Source organism: Garra rufa, chromosome 15 (genome assembly GCF_049309525.1).
Source record: "Garra rufa chromosome 15, GarRuf1.0, whole genome shotgun sequence".
Lineage (NCBI taxonomy): Eukaryota > Metazoa > Chordata > Actinopteri > Cypriniformes > Cyprinidae > Garra > Garra rufa.
This window is the reverse complement of record NC_133375.1, coordinates 17,601,029-17,616,731: the sequence shown is the minus strand read 5'-3', so window position 1 is coordinate 17,616,731 and position 15,703 is coordinate 17,601,029. Positions and strand designations below refer to the sequence as shown.

Below are 15,703 nucleotides of genomic sequence, written 5' to 3'. Positions count from 1 at the left end.
CTGATTTCCACAAAAATATTAGAGAATATTTTGTCTGAAAGAAGGAAGTTATATACACATAGGATGCCAGGAGGGTATGTAAATGATGGACTAATTTTCATTTTTTGGGTGGACTAACCCTTTAAAAGTTAGTTTTAAAAAAACAGCATTAATTTGAAATAGAAACCTTTTGTAATAATATAGATATATGTATATTCACTTTTGAGCAATTTAATGCATCTAAGCTTTAAAAAAAAAAAGTATATACAGGTGCATCTCAATAAATTAGAATGTCACGGAGAAGTTCTTTTATTTCAGTAATTCAACTCAAATTGTGAAACTCGTGTATTGAATAAATTCAATGCACACAGACTGAAGTAGTTTAAGTCTTTTGTTCTTTTAATTGTGATGATTTGGCTCACATTTAACAAAAACCCACCCATTCACTATCTGTACTACAAATTAGAATACTTCATAAGACCAATACGTTTCTCATTTTCCTCTTGACAATACCCCATAGATTCTCTGTGGGGTTCAGGTCTGGTGAGTTTGCTGACCAGTCAAGCACACCAACACCACGGTCATTTAACCAACTTTTGGTGCTTTTGGCAGTGTGGATAGGTGCCACATCCTGCCGGAAAATGCTCTTAAAAAAGCTGGTCAGCTGAAGGAAGCATGAAGTGCTCTAAAATTTCTTGGTAAACGGGTGCAGTGACTTTGATTTTTAAAAAAGCACAGTGGACCAACACCAGCAGATGACACTGCACCCCAAATCATCACAGACTATGAGCTTCTCCACCCTTCCTCCAGACTCTAGGACCTTGGTTTCCAAATAAAATACAAAACTTGCTCTCATCTGAAAAGAGAACTTTGGACCACTGGGCAACAGTCTTTTTCATCTTCTCCTTAGCCCAGGTAAGACACCTCTGACATTGTCTGTGGTTCAGGAGTGGCTTAACAAGAGGAATACGACAACTGTAGCCAAATTCCTTGACACGTCTGTGTGCGGTGGCTCTTGATGCCTTGACCCCAGCCTCAGTCCATTCCTTGTGAAGTTCACCCAAATTCTTGAATCGATTTTGCATGACAAGCCTCTCCAGGCTGCGGTTCTCTCGGTTGGTTGTGCGTCTTTTTCTTCCACACTTTTTCCTTCCACTGAACTTCCTGTTAACATGCTTGGATACAGCACTCTGTTACCACAGCCAGCTTCTTTGGCAATGAATGTTTGTGGCTTACCCTCCTTGTGAAGGGTGTCAGTGATTGTCTTCTGGACAACTGTCAGATCAGCAGTCTTCCCCATGATTGTGTAGCCTAGTGAACCAAACTGAGAGACCATTTTGAAGGCTCAGGAAACCTTTGCATGTCACCATATTCTAATTTGTTGAGATAGTGAATTGGTGGGTTTTTGTTAAATGTGAGCCAAAATCATCACAATTAAAAGAACCAAAGACTTAAACTACTTCAGTCTGTGTGCATTGAATTAATTTAATACACAGGTTTCACAATTTGAGTTGAATTACTGAAATAAACAAACTTTTCCACGACATTCTAATTTATTGAGACGCACCTGTATATACATACCAGGGTCAGAAATTAATAGCTTGTGGCAAAAAATTGCACTAAAATGAACAAAAAATGCCTTATAAATTCAAAACAAAGGGGCAAATGCCCCTGCACAATGAAATAGCATATTACAGCTATCGCGATTACAGTGAAATGTGAAAATTAATGAAAAGTGTCAATTCTGAGAATTTAGATTCACTCACACTGCATCAATTTGCCTTTGCATACTGTTTTGTGCAGTATTGAGCCTTATAACCAACTAAACACATTTTTGCATAATTTGTGCTAGACTTGGTTAACATTATGGACCGACATGTTTGTCTATAAAGCTAGAATGTGAAGTCCAAAACTGAACTATATGGATATTAATAATCATTGTTACAATATTTAGACACAATTTTAAACAATTTTACTGACAAGAGTTTAAAGACAACATATGGTTTTTATATATTATAAAAATGCCCTCACAAATGTAAAAAATGCAAATATTGCCCCTTATTGGAAAAGTTCATATCTGACCCTGATACACATATACAGATAGCATAAAATAACAGTAAATGCACACGTTTTGTATACAAATATATACACGTTTCATTTTCAATACATTTTAAAGGAAAAGCCTATCAAAGCTCTTTCAGGAGGTCAAGGCTTTTTGCAGAAGGATTGTTATTTTTTATAAAGGCCCCCTGACAGGGCCAGAAATGAAGGCGTTAAAAATCTATGATCCTCAGAGCATGTGTCCGCGGAAAAAGAATGAGGTTCACCCAATGTTTTAAAGATAAAAAAATGCAATGGAAGAGAATGAGGGAAAGAGGAGAAGTTGAATATATATTTCACATGATAAGAGAAAAGATGAAGCAGAGGAAAAAAAGATTCTATTACCGTGGCGACAGTTACAAACCTGCCCTTGTGTGGAGTAGCCTCTGCTGAAAAGATTGATGCAATGAGTTCTGACCTTGGCTTGGAGCTGAAACTGGTGATGTATGTATGAGCATCTCCTTGCTAAATGGACCCAGATTTGTTGCGCTAATATACATGGAAGCCCAGTACCAAACTCACCACGGCGATAAATCAGCAGCCATTTTAGGTGTCATCTCTGGTTTATATTCCTCTTCTGTTTCTATTGCTCTAATCCATGTCACTAGCGTCATTTGAAACGAAATGGCAATATATTACTCTGTTGTCGCAGAGTTAATCCCGCCAGTACATTAGCAATATGGGAATTCGTGTTTAGACACATCGCAAAAAAAGTTACAAAACCCTGATCATCTTTAACAAATTTTTGTATGTTAACCTCACATCAAGCATCAAGTATATTGTTTTATTCTAGAGTATCAAACTCATCTGAACCCTTTTTTGAACCTGAAATGAGGGCAAACGTTAAAATGCTTTTGAGTGTTGTTACACCACAATGAAACAGCGGCATAGACGTGAGACCCCGAGGTAAACAAGGTTAGTCCTACACATTGATATATGCTTGCTATTCTAATTCACCCAATTGAGTTGCAGGAGACTTATGGAGGTGGATATGGAAGAAAGCGTGTGCTCTCGGCTTCTCTTTCTTCTACTTACCCTTCTTGTCCTGTTCTGTGCTTTTGAAAGGGCCAGCCACTTTTCCTCACAACCTTTCTTTTTTACATTCCTCCTCCGCTAGAGATGGGCGCTGCGGCACGGGGCTCTGTTTGATGACCTTTCAGTCTGTTTACATGTTTCTGTGGAGAAGGTAACCTTTTGCTCCCGGTGTTTTTCTGTAATGGAATGGTAGACTGGTGAAAAGATGAAAACGGAGAATGTATTGCCATGCTTGAATTAGAATTTCAAAACATGCGAAAAACAGTATGAAATAGATTTATTCCTCGCTAAAACAGATGAAATCTTGAAATAAGCTACTGACAAAATATTGATCAGTAGTTGTCACAAATTAAACAGTCTGATTTAAATGTATACACTTTATAAAAGAACAAACTGCAATATTTCATTCAAAAGCACATTAACTTTATGTGCTATTTAAACACACATAAATCAATATTAACAAATAAAACAATAATACACATCAACCAAAATAACCAAAATTATTAAAAAGAAATATAGTACAATTTTAGCATTAAATGCTATTTGTGTCTTTTCATTTAAATACTTTTCATAATGCATATATTTGTCCATGGGGCATACATAAGGAATTTTTTCCACTTATGGTTATCAAAAGTACAAAGCGATTTTTACGATTGCGATTTTTTAATGTTTTGTTGTTATCATTAAAAAATTTTTTTTCTATTTTAATATATTTTAAAATGTCTTGAAAAAAAGCTACTGTCAAAATATTGATCATTAGTTCAATCAAATCAAAAAGTGTGTCAACTGCAAAAAGTCTGACTTTAATTTATATGCTTTACTGTATAAAAGAAGATATTGTAATATTTTACCCAAAAGCACATGTATGTCAAATTATTATTTTTATAGCTTTTGATAGGGCAAACTTGTAGCATTAAACACTATTTGTGCCTTTCAAATTAAAAACTTATCAAAAACTGTTGCAAAAAAAAAGTACTAGAATTTTTAGTAGTAGAATTTTTTCCACTTTTAGTCATTGGATGTACAAGATATTGATAATAAGCTCAAGTCTAAAGTCTGACTTTAATTTATGTGCTTTATAAAAGAAGATATTTTAATATTTCACTGACAGGCACATGTACTGAATGTAAAATTAGCCTTGCTATATTTGTAAGCACACATAATTTATTTTATAGCTTTATGGCAAATTATAGGGCAAATTTGTAGCATTAAACACTATTTGTGTCTTTTAAATTAAATACTTTTCAAGAACTGTCCATGAGACACTGCAAAAATAAGATTTTTTTCAACTTTTAATCATCGGATGTATAATGAGATATTATTATTTAGTTTTATTTTTTTATTTTAATGATATGTAAAAAAATAAAATAATAATAATAATAATAATAATAAATATATGTATATATATATATATATATATATATATATATATATATATATATGTATATATATATATATGTATGTATATATATATATATGTATATATGTGTATATATATATATATATATGTATGTGTGTGTGTGTGTGTGTGTGTGTGTGTGTATATATATTATTAATTATGGTTGAACCACTGATAGCAGATGGACTATTTTGATGAAATCTTTGATACTTTTCTGGGTCTTGACAGATTTATTTACTTGGCAGTCAATGGGACAGTCAAAAAGCTCCCGGTTTTCATCCAAAATATCTTAAATTGTGTTCTGAAGACGAACAAAGGGTTTGGAACCACATTGGGGTAAGTGAATAATGGCAAAATTTTCATTTTGGGGTGGAGTAACCCTTTAGTTAAAAAGTTTTGATATATTTACAGTAGGGAATTCACCAAATATCTTCATGGAACATGATCTTTACTTAATATCCTAAAGATTTGTGACCCATAAAATGTATTTTTGGCTATTGCTACAAATATACTCATGCTACTTAAGACTTAAGATTTTTTTATTGTTATAGAATGTACATTGAGATACATTATTATTATTTGTGTTGATAATAAGCTAAAGTCTAAAGTCTGACTTTCATTTATATGCTTTATAAAAGAAGACATTGCAATATTTCACTCAAAAGCACACATACTGTATGTCAAATTAGCCTTGTTACATTTTTAAACAATGTCCGTACCAAAGCCTTGACACTTGAATCTGTGTTATAAGCTAATTTACCAAAACTCCATTGTTTTATTAAATCTGTTCATAAAAATTCTAATTATTCAGATTGTCCTGTCCATAATGATGGCTGAGTTCAGAGTGCCTCATTACACTCATTCAGAACAGTGTTCTTGATATTTGCAGTGATCCCTGCCTGCTCTGGCATTTGTAATTGAATGACACTTCACACCCATTTTAAACTCTAGCTAATCATGAGTGATCCTAATAAAGGCCACAACTGACTTAGACGTGTGCTCTCTTTCTCTCTCACACTAATTTTTCTCATAAAAAAGAAGAATCATTGCTAGTGTAGTATTATGTTTTAAGGTCAAACTGTATAAAGCCAGTGCTAATTTAACCTCATTGGTGCTTAATACTCTACACTCATTATATAGTGCAAGATGGATGAATTGTACCTAACATCTATATATAAACACTACCAGTCAAAAGTTTTTGAATAGCAAGATTTTTAATGTTTTTTTAAAGAAGTATCTTCTGCTCACCAAGCCTGCATTTATTGGATCCAAAGTACAGCAAAAACAGTGAGACTTCAGAAATCACTTTGATATTTAGATTTGCTGCTCAAAAAACATTTATTATTATTATGATGTTGAAAACAGCTCAGTAGATTTTCTTTGATGAATAGAGAGTTCAGATGAACAGCATTTATCTGAAATAGAAATCTGTTGTAATATTATAAAGTCTTAAAAAAACATGAAAAATCTTATGGTTCAAAAACTTTTGACCGTATATATAAAGGAATATTTTGCACTTATATACAATGAGATTAGGAGGGATTCAGTTGCTCATTTTCCTCTGGATCAACCCTAATGTTAACATCTATGGTGTCCTTCAAGGGTGCAAATACAGCATTTGAAATTATATTAAACCATTATATTAAGAAAGCATAATGACGGATCTTATCACAATAAGACTTATTCAATTCAGCTTATGTTTTAATCAAATGTTTGCTTCGTATATATCTTCTCTTGACATCCTTGGCTCAAAATGTAACCGTCAAAGCCATCACCCCAATATAGATCAATCATTATGCTATTCAAGTCTGTAATGATGCGTTTGGCTATTGTGAGAGTCCCCGTTATCTATGACACAGAGGTCAGAGAGGGGCGGCCTGTCTCTAACAGCTCTCTACCGCAGTTGCCACATGTCGTATGAAATTGTGCATATCACCAAAATCATCCTCTGTCCTTCTTTCTCCCTCTTTTAGGCCGCCACTACTTGTATCCAGGCAGAGAGTCAGATTCATTTAATCAGCTCAAAGAGTGTCCCATTCACTCTGTATTACCAATTCTGTCTCCAGATCTCTTATCAGTGCGATGTATGTACGGATGGAGGCGGCATCCTCACACGCTACAAATGAATGAATTATTGGACATGGGGTATTGGGAAGCGATAGATACAGAAAATTGAGCCCTGTAATATGTTTGCTTTCCTAGCCTTATCATTTCAGACAAAAATGCTGCTTATCTGCCAACCCCGCTCACAAGCCACTGAATGTAAAGCTGTTTCCTCACACCGTCTCCTCCTGTCAAGAGCTTATTATTGCCTGATCTTTGTCTGGAGAGAGTAAATGAAATGTGTATATTATTTTGTTGCACATGAGGATGTTAAGACATATACAGTTGAAGTCAAAAGTTTACATACACCTTGCAGAATCTGCCAAATGTTAATTATTTTACCAAATTAAGATGGCTCATACAAAATGCATGTTGTTTTTTATGAATAAGATATTTCACATAAAAGACATTTACATATAGTTCACAAGAGAAAATAATAGCTGAATTTATAAGAATGACCCCATTCATAAGTTTTCATACACTTGATTCTTAATACTGTGTTGTAAGCTGAATGATCCACAGATGTTTTTATTTTTTGTTTGTTTGTTTAGTGATAGTTGTTCATGAGTCCCTGGTTTGTCCTGAACAGTTAAACTGCCGCTGTTCTTCAGAAATAAGTTTTTTAGCATTTTTGTGTATTTAAACCCTCTCCAACAATGACTGTATGATTTTGAGATCCATTTTTTTCACACTGAGGGACTCAGGGACTCATATGCAACTATTACAAAAGGTTCAAACGCTCACTGATGCTTCAGAAGGAATCACGATGCATTAAGAGCCAGGGGGTGAAAACTTTTGAAATTGGTAAATTTAACTTATTTTGTCTTCTGGAAAAGTATCCTCTGTAGCTTCTGAACGGCAGTACTAAATGAAAAAAGATGACATGTAGGCAAAATAAGAAAAATGTACACATCTTCATTCTGTTCAAAAGTTTTCACCCCTGGATCTTAATGCATTGTTTTTCCTTCTGGAGCATCAGTGAGTGTTTGAACCTTCTATAATAGTTGCATATGAGTCCCTCAGTTGTCCTCAGTGTGAAAAGATGGACTTCAAAATCATACAGTCATTGTTGGAAAGGGTTCAAATACACAAAAATGCTGAAAAACAAAGAATTTGTGGGACCTGAGGGACTTTTCTGAAGAACAGTGGGCAGTTTAACTGTTCAGGACAAACAAAGGACTCATGAACAACTATCAATAAAAAAATTCAGGTAAAAACACAGTATTAAGAATCAAGTGTATGTAAACTTTTGAACAGGGAATTTTTTTATAAATTCAACTATTATTTTTTCTTGTGGACTATATGTAAACGTCTTTCATGTGACATTTCTTATTCAGGTCAGTAGTAAATAAAAAAAAAAAACATGCATTTTGTATAATCCTTCTTATTTTGCTAAAATTATTAACATTTTGCAGATTCTGCAAGGTGTATGTAAACTTTTTCAACTGTATATATACACACTTCCAGTCCAGGTTTTTTTTTTTCAGCTTGGATGCATTGATCAAAAAGTGACAGTAAATACATTTATTTAAAACACTAGATTTCTATTTTAAATAAATAGTTCTTTACTGTTAACATCACGTTTCATCAAACAATCATGAAAAAAATTATCATGGTTTCTTTCAAATCGTGTTTTATAACTTGCTGGAGAGAAGCTATTAGCTGTAGTGAATAAATGCAATTTGTTTGCATGTGTAATGCAAGAGCAGCACCTACTGAGCCGCTGAGGCCAACAACACTGAAGGACAGCGGGATTTTGACGTGACGTCAGCAGGTAGAGATGTCCTATTGGCCCTTGTCATGCTCCTCAACATCAAAACTAAAGCACACAGAGACTGAAAGAGAGAGAGAGAGAAACAGCACAGGTGCATTACACAAATGCTACTTTGTAGTGAATACAATAAGTACTGAATCAACACTCACTGTGTCTTTCCCAAAGCATCTGCACAGTGATGGTGTGACATTTCTCTTATAGGGCGGGCATTTAATATAAAGCTTGTCCCTAAACAAAACCCCAGGCCCACGGGTCTGGCCAGTCTGAGCCAGACCTATTTTAATCACCTGGAATTAAATTACTGCACTTTACAACAGCCCTGTATCTGACAGCACTCATTACAAGAGGATCAGTCTGCAAAATCCCTCAAGTCAAATGATGAGAGGAGATGAAAAAGAGACAAACTTTTCAAATTAATTTATCACAACATAGGAGCATTTATAGTTACATAACCTAAAACATATACTGAATCTTATACATTTATTGACCTGGAAAAAATAATATGTCAACTAGCCATCTGCAAATGAATTGTATTGAATGATGTAACATTAAAAGATATATTTACACTGCACTGATGTTTTGTTGCATGTTGCTCTATTTAAAGGCAGTAACTGTGGAATTGCTCATACAGTGATGATCTTTTCACTAAGTACTTTAGTACATGTGTGCTATTGTTAGTTAATTACAAACTGCAAAGCTTTGAGTAAAAGCCATGTTTTGATTATTTCACTATTACACATTAAGCGTTTGCCATTTCATATTAAGAAATGTTCCTTTTTTAGTAGACTCGAATAAAATACGTTTACAGTATGAACACTGTGTAAATACTAGTATGAATAAAAAAGCTTTCAATTGATGTCAGGACAGGACAATATTTGGCCGAGATACAACTATTTGAAAATCTGTAATCTGAGGGTGCAAAAAAAAATCGAAATATTGAGAAATCACCTTTAAAGTTGTCCAAATGAAGTTCTTAGCAATGCATATTACTAAGCAAAAAGAGTTTAAAAAGTTTTGATATATTTACGGTAGGAAATTTACAGAATATCTTCATGGATCCTGATCTTTACTTAATATCCTAATGATTTTTGGCATAAAAGAAAAATGTATAATTTTGACCCATACAATGTATTATTGGCTATTGCTACACATATACCCATGCAACTTATACAACTGCCAGTATCTTACCATTATTTTACAGCAGAATTTTTTTTACAGATTGGGGTCAGAAAGATGATTAAAAAATAAAGAAATAAACAACACTGTTATTCAGTAAGGATCTATTAAATTGATAAAAAAAAAAATTTAAATGAAAGCTGTTATTTTAAACATTCTTTTCGAATATCCACAAAAAATCCACAAAAATATGAAGCAGTACAATAGTTTTTAATGTTGATAATAAGCACCAAATCAGCATATAAGATTGATTTCTGAAGGATCATGTGACACTGAAATCTAGATTTGCCATCACAGGAATAAACTACATTTTAAAATACATTAAAATAGAAAACAGTTATTTTAAATTGTAATAATGTTTCACAATATTACTGTTTTTACAGTATTTTTGAATCAAATAAATGTAGACTTGAGCAAAAGAGGCTTTTTTGAAAACATAAAATCATACTGACCACAGAATTATGGAAGTGTTCTGTACATTAAAAATGCAATAAAATCCTTTCAGCGTTTTTTTTTTTTTTTTTGTCTACCATTTTTTCTACCATGTGTCGGGATGCATTAGACAGAGTAATATTTAGTTCTTTATTATATACCATCAAATCAAAAATTCTTCACCCCAGATATAATTTTTGAATTTTTTTTACTAGTGGGTGCCGGACACAATAGTTCATTTATGTAAGTGAGGATAGCAAAATAAAGTAAACAGTGACATATTATCCCCAAAAATTCTTCATAAAGTGGACTACCAGTAAAACTGATAAACATTTGGGACCAAGAATTATTCAGACACTTTGACCTGACCATGTTTTGCTAGTGTATTTTTATTTCTTTAATTGCTAATGTGACCTTTTTACACCACAGACTGAACAAAATTAAGCATTGCTTGGTAACTGCTCAACAAAGTATTGTTAGTTATGTAAATATTGTCATACTAACAGTTGTCTGAATAATTTTTGGTTGATTGTAAACCATTAAACACCTTTCTATCACAGTTATCTAACATTATCAAGATGAATTTGTTCTCTGAGTTTTTATCATATTTTATTACCATTTTCTAAACTAAAGCGAATAAAAAGTGATAATGCAAGAAATCTTAAAGGTGTCTAAATAAATTTTGGTTTGACTGTATATAAATGATTTACATAATGGCATTTAACCTTGACAAATACGCCTCTCCTTTAACGGGAAACCAAAAGAATGAATGAAGAACGACAACGACGATTGTATTGTTTAGTTATCACAAAAAATGTAAGGTAACGTCCTATTTTCTGTCAACCTCTCCCTCTTCTTCTTTTTTTTTCTTTCATAATGCTATGCATTGCTCCCCTGCACCCCAGATATCCTCCAAGATCTCATTCCTTTGTTGCAGTGGGGCTGAACACTATGTTAACCTAGTAATTGGCATCGGGCCTTCCCCATTATACGGCCCTCTATCGAGCCGTTCTACATGACTAGGTAAAGAAGATGGCATGAAGATTAATGAGGGCAGGCGAATACAGGAGGGGCTACCTCCCTCTCTCTCTCTCTCTCACTCTCTCTCTCCTCAGCACTTTTTACAATGTGGAGATATCGGAAGTCAGGCACAAGCTGGCCGATTTCCCTCCGTCGCCCCCTCCCCTTGTTTCTTCCCTCCTCCCTCCATCGCCTGCTTTAACCTGTGAACTCTGGACCCCGTCCTCCTCTGTTCCTGGCTGCCAGCGCGTCCCCGGCTTTGATTGATGTCAGTCCAGCAGTCACTCTTTTCTTCCTTTTGATTTGAAGGGAAGAAGAAGGGGACCGGGGTGGAAAAGGAGGGGGGGCCGCTCACTCCAAAATAGATTTTCCAACGCAATTGGTGGCGGCTGCCAGCGCAGCGGAGTGGCAGGGGAGCCCTTTATGCCGTTTCATTTAAAAAAGCCAAAAGGTAGCTGACGTGTTCATTCAGTGTGTGTGCCACTCTTGCTTTTGATGGGGTCTGCCCTGCTGCTAGCAGCGGCGTATCGTTCGCCTGCCTTTTATTTCATGTCTGGAGCCCGTGCAAAGAAACCATCAAGTGATCCGGAGTGGAAAAAAAAGCCAGCTCCTGATGGATATCTACCATTGTTTTTTCCGTGTTCCCTATGGACACGTTATTATTCTGAAATGTAAAGATGGCTTCCATATTCACAACAGGCTATGATGAGCACCGGTGTTATTGACAGACTCCGTAAATCACTTTAAGCGCTTCTTGCTCCGGTTTAGCAGACTTTTGCATCACAGGCGTGAGAGGTGGAAAGTGCGAGGTGTTCTGGCAATCAGATAAATTAGCTGCAGCTATCAAAAGATTGCAATAACACTGAGCACTGCCATAAAACTGAGTGCTGTCTGTGTGTGCGTGGATGCGGCTGTTTGACAGACAGCAGTTGAACATCATGATTTATTTCGGCACCCCTGTCCTATTGATCCGCCGTGAGGGGTCTCAGAGTTCATATCTCTAGAGGGTCGCCCGCCGACGAGCAGCACCGATGAGTGGCTTATGCTAGCCCAACATTGGCGCATCAGAAAGGGTAATGGGGTTTGTGGATTAAAATAGCTGGACGTTGATAATCGTGGAGGGCGATGCACCATGAAACCTGAAACTGAAAACGTGTGCTAACGAAACTGACTTGTTTTTTTCTTCTAATGATCTGTATGCTACATCATCTCAGGGTACGTTCCAATCAGCTTCACAGGGTTTCATCTTAAGTGGAATTTCAAATCACAGGGAGGCAAAACGTTCATTCTGAAGGGCACTGCAAATGGCAGAGGGAACAAATGTACAGTAATATATCACTTTACAGGAAGTGGAGAAGGAAATGTACTCATTATTCAGTGATTTTTATTTCGTGTAATTCACCTGTGGTGCAGTTTCTAGGAAGTTTCAGGTTTAAAGCATGTAACATGGTATTTAAATGTATTAACAATAAAATAATGTATTTTTATATTAAACACTGCAATACTACTAATAAATTTAGAGTATTTAATTAAATATTATTTTAATGATTTGTAAAAATATGTTAATTATATACACTTCACAAGATTTTTATGTTTTTGAAAGAAGTGCTCACAAGGCTACATTTATGTAACGGAAAACTATATATATAAAAATAATAATAATAATAACAATAATAGTATTAATAAATATTATTATTTTTCCTGTGATGGTAAAGCTGAATTTTCAGCAGCCATTACTCACATTTTCAGTGTCACATGATCCATCAAATTCATTCTAATATGTTGATTTGGTGCTAAGTTTTTAATTTAATATAATTATTATAATTATTATTATTATTATTAATAAGTTAATTAAATACACAAGATTTTGTTTAAAAAAAGAAGTGCTCACCAAGGCTGCATTTATTTGATCAAAAAATCTAGTAAAATAAATAAATAAATAAATAAATAAATAAATACATAAATACATACATACATACACATATACATACATACATATTTATATAATAATAATAATGATTATTATTATTATTAATTTATTTGATCAAAAAGTAAAATAAATACATAAATAATAATAATAATAATAATAATAATAATAATAATAATAATAATAATAATATTTATATTATAAATTATTACTAGTAGTAGTATTATTCCTGTAATGGAAATTTTTAACAGCCATCACTCCAATTTTCAGTGTCATATGATCTTTCAAAAATCATTCTAACATGCTGACTTGGTGCTAAGTATTTAATTTAATATTTTTTATTACATTAATTATATGCACTTCAAAATATTTTTATGTTTTTGAAATAAGTACTCACTACAACTGCATTTATTTGATCAAAAATATAGTAAAATAAATAAATAAAATATTTATATTATAAATTATAATAATAATAATTATTATTATTTATTTGATTAAACATATAGTAAAATAAATAAATATACATAATAATAATAATATTTATATTATAAATTATCATTATTATTTTAATTATTATTATTATTCCTGTGATGGTAAAGCTGAATTTTAGTAGCAATTACTCCAATTTTTGTGTCATATGATCCTTCAAAAATCATTGCTGATTTGCTGATTTGGTGCAAAGCATTTAAGCATTTAATTTAATTTTTTTTTAATATGTTAATTATATACACTTTAAACAAGTTTTTGAAAAAAGTGTTCACCATGGCTGCATTTATTTGATCATGAATATAGAAAAAAAATAATATTAATTATTATTATTATTATTAGTAGTAGTAGTAGTAGTAGTAGTAGTAGTAGTAGTAGTAGTATACAGTTATTATTATTTCTGTGATGGTAAAGCTGAATTTTTAGCAGCATGATCCTTCAAAAATCATTCTGATATGCTGATTTGGCTTTTACAAATGTTAAAAACTGTTGTTTAGTTTTATATTTTTTCTAAACCATTAAACCATATTTTCATGATTCACTGATGAATAGAATGTTTAAAAAACAGCATTACTTTAAAATAGACATCTTTTGTAACAATGTAAATTTACTTTCACTTTTAATCAATTTAATGCATTCTTGCTGAATGGAAGTATTAATTTCTTTGAAAAAGAAAAAAAAATACTGACAGCAAACTTTTGAAAGTACTTATTATATAGTTGTTATTTATATATATATATTTATACAGGTATATTATGTCATCATACCTGAAACTCCTAATCTGTCAGTTCTTGTCCTATTTTGTCAAGTAAAGCACACTTGCTTCCCGCTCAGTGCGTAGGATGCAGTGAACGCCGCATGAAGACCCTGTAAATCAGAACGCAGCTTTAGTCTTCCTATTTAAATCCACAATACAAATGACATTTCTTAATTGGCTTGGAACAAGAAAAAAAAATCACAAATGTAGTTAAACAGGCTCAAAGTGTATTGATAATCAATGAGAACAAGCTGCAATCTACTATACAACAATATCTTTTTTGATTACCATTATATAATAAAAACAATTATGCTTCATTCTTGCACTGGCATCTCTTTCAAGTTTTTGTGTAATTGAATACAAGGACCCCGTTTCATTGGGTTTTAATCATAAAAGAAAACTCTGACACATAAGGGCAACCAATCATATGCCCACATATTGCCTCATCCCTTTTAACAAATATGTTTCATAGCCCTATTAAAAGGGGTCTTCATCCGTCCTGTCAAAAGGCAGTCCAGCCAGGTTTTTTAGTTTAATTACACTACTCAATTAAAAAAAAAAAAATACGTGTGAGATAGAGCAAGAGAGAGAGAGATGGAGAGAGAGAGAGAGAGAGAGACCCTCTTCAGTGGGTGCATTCTGATTCGCCTCTCCTTGGGTTTGAGTGGAGATGACATTTACAAGGCTCGCCTTTCAGGCAGACAATGGCGTGATTGATGAGGTGCAGACGCTATGAAGGAGGCCGATTGCCATGTGGAAGCAGTGCTTAGTGCACTTTGATTTATTTATCATCTGTTTCTAAAACAAGGCTGCCTGCCTCTGCCTGGCCCCTAAACCGCTAGGTGGGGACTAGAGAGGTGTAAGACAGCCTTGGTTCGGGAATGTGTGTGTTTGTGTGAGAGAGACAGAGAGAGATTGTGGTGATTCACAGTGTGAGTTGGGCAGAGTTTGGTTTATGTATACTTTTGTTTTTTCTCTTACTTTGTGTCATTCAGTGATGGATTAACATCAACCAAACTGTCCAGCTCAATGGAATGATATAACTTACTAAACAATGTACATTTTTATTTACTGCAGTTACAGTAGACATAAAATACTTTTTGTAAAGTTTGCATGTCCGACAGTGAGTTGCATCTGAAACATTTTAAATATACTTAATATACTGCATTATTTTTCTTCTTATATTACTGTTATTATTAATTTGTATGATAATGATTGCATTTAATATACTTATTTTAATTTAGCATTATTAACTGAGTGACTATTTGTGACCCTGGACCACAAAACCAGTCATAAGGGTCAATTTTTTTTAGAAACTGAGATTTATATATCATCTGAAAGCTGAATAAATAAGCTTTTCATTGATGTACACTCTTAAAAATTAAGGTGCTTTAAAAGGTTCTTCATAGCGATGCCATAGAAGAACCATTTTTAGTTCCACAAAGAAGGTTCCTCAAAGGTTCTTTAAAGAACCATCTCTTTCTTACCTTTTTATAATCTGAAGAATCTTCTTTC

At 33.5% G+C, this 15,703-nt stretch overlaps 1 pseudogene; it reads right to left on the bottom strand.

Annotated features, from left to right (window-relative positions):
• Window positions 1-15,703, bottom strand: part of LOC141287668 (NADH-ubiquinone oxidoreductase chain 1-like) — a 32,047-nt pseudogene that overhangs the window by 4,322 nt on the left and 12,022 nt on the right.